Source organism: Diabrotica virgifera, chromosome 5 (assembly GCF_917563875.1).
Source record: "Diabrotica virgifera virgifera chromosome 5, PGI_DIABVI_V3a".
Taxonomy (NCBI): Eukaryota; Metazoa; Arthropoda; class Insecta; order Coleoptera; family Chrysomelidae; genus Diabrotica; species Diabrotica virgifera.
In genome coordinates, this window is record NC_065447.1 from 217,676,544 (window position 1) to 217,679,297 (window position 2,754).

Genomic DNA, 2,754 nt, shown 5'->3' on the forward strand with positions numbered 1-2,754 from the left:
TTTTTTATTTATACTCGAAGAAATTAGATTACAGTCTGTACCAGTATTGGAACCGTGCAAGTTCGGAAAAGCGACACTTGGTTTCATAGCTCGGTAACTTTTTTCGCACTTTTAATTATATTGGCCAATCATATTGGTCCTGGTTACTGGATAATTGTCAAGGCTGTAACCCAAAAAAATTAAGAGAAGAAAAAGTAAGATTTAGGTTATGTTATTAAAAGGTAAACAATTGTATGTAGTAAATAAAATTAATTATTAAAATGCAGTACTGCAAGCAAAATACTAAATTTTTTAAATTTTCGACAAACCTATGATAACATAAACAGAGATAAAAATACTTAATTATGCGATAATTTGGTATACCAAGGAAATTAATAAAATTTATTCAAGCCACCATGACTCGCACAGAAGCGCAAGTACGAGTTCAAAACCAATTGACAGATACCTTCTAGATAACTAATGGGCTAAACAGGAAGGTGGGCGGCTCCGACTCTGTTTAATAAATGTATATGGTACCTATATGTGTATAAGAAAAATGTCGGTAAACCCAAAAATTATTGTTTAATAAGTCTAAGCAGATTGTGATGTACACAGAAAATGTAAACTTGATGGGATGAACCTCAAGAGACACCACAGAACTTTATGTGGAGCTTGAAGAAAATGCGAAAGAAATAGGGCTAGCAATTAACGTCGATAAAACTAAAGCCCTAGTACAAGCAATGAAACAGCAAGCAATAGTGCTTAACCTAGCCTGAGAGACTTGCTCACCCCTTGAGAAAATCCGAAAGTCATTCCAGGGTCCGTGTACCCTGGACACAGTATAAAGAGGGACAGTAAAACCACTTCCATGTCGGCACTTTGATCTCAAGAAGTAATACCGGCAGTACTAGTACGCAATTGGTAATTCACCAGTGGTGGATGCGGGTTTTCCCTGTTAAAAACCGTACGTTTCTATTCGACTAGCAATGCGAGAGTGGGGTAAAAGCGACTAGGAACATAGCGCGATCGCCATGCGCGACTTAAGATTTTACTTCCAATTTTTCGGAGAGTGGTTCTACTGTCCTTCTTTATACTGTGCCCTGGGTACACGAACTCCCACCCGAATCAATGCAGGCTAGCGTGATACCCTCTATTCCGCTATCTCTAATACAGTGTTGCCAATCGCATTTCTCTAGATTATCCGATGATCGCTCGAAAAATATCCGATTTGTCACGAAAAGGTACGCTAGGTCAAAAATTATTCTGTTATAAAATCAATGTTGCCAATGTTATTCTTTTAGTCCCCTTAACAAACCATCAAATAACAAAATCCGTTGTTCGTACGCCAATCAGTTGATTGTAATCAGTTATAATTATGATAATTAACATAATTGATTGATTAATTAATTACTAATTATCAATTAACGTAACAATTATTAACATAATTGATTAATTAATCAATTAATCTCATAATTGTAATCAATTATGTGTTAGAGTAATTAAATATTTATTGATAATGATCAGTTGATTCCATTTCTGATTAGCGTTCGAACAACCGGCTCTTCAATCTACTGGATTCTCTATTTCACAGTTTAAAAATTTTCGTTTATAAATGAAAATCTCGTATCCTAGTTGATTATTACCTAATTATCATGTATGTAAATACTATTCACTTACTATTATTATATTATTCGTCTTTTGTATTATCGTAAGTGTTAAATTCTAAATAAATAAATAAATCTAAATATTTCATTATTTGGATCGTTATATTAATTTATTTTATAATTATTTAAGTAAAAAAAACACTGTTAAATATTATTTTATTAAAACGTAATAACTACCTAAAACTAGGTACCTATTGGAAAAATAAATAATAATTAAATCAATACAAAATAAACTACAGCTACATTAATAGCATAGGCGCAAAATTTCTGGTCAATGCTTTTAAAATGCATTATTTTTTTCGAGTCCTGAGAAAGCTAATAAATATTATTTAACAATTTAAACGCAGAACGAAAGATTACATTATTACCGAGGGCCGAAAGTTCCTGAAGACTTCTATAATTTTTATTCTAATATGTTACAGGGGTAAAAGAAAAAGAGAATATTAAGTGTGATTTTTAATTTCAAATATCTCATTCAAAAGAAACATTTTGTTTATTTTAAGGGACTTTCAGCCCTCTGTAATAATGTAATCTTTCATTCTGCGTTCAAATTTTTCAAAATATTTATTAGTTTTCTCAGGATTCGAAAAAAATGAATACGTTTAAAGATTATTGGTCCGAAATTTTGCGCCTCCGCTCTTTTAACAACTAAAGATTTATTACAACTAAAACAATAGAAATGTAGTTGACAGTCTTGTAGTTATTAAGGTATCATTTATTATTCATAATACCCGTGGTGCGTTCAACGTTAATGCCCGACTAAATAATTTTTATAGGCAAAAAATTTGAAGGATTTTTGAGTTAATTAGTAGATATCTAGATATTACTAGTTTCAAATAAGTAGATTTTTCTACAACCACTATTCCAAATGTATTTTTCTGCACAATTTTATGTTAACAAACTTAATATTTTCTCACAGAATAACTGACAGTAGTGTGCAGAAAAGTGACGTTTCTGTACCGGAAAGTTCTTTTCTGCATAGTACCATTACATTCTTCAAAAAAATCATAAATATAATTAAGTAAGTATAACATGTTTTGATGAAATGGTTTTGTTTAAGATATTAGATTTGATAGAACTTTACAAAAAAGAACTAGATTTAACTACATCT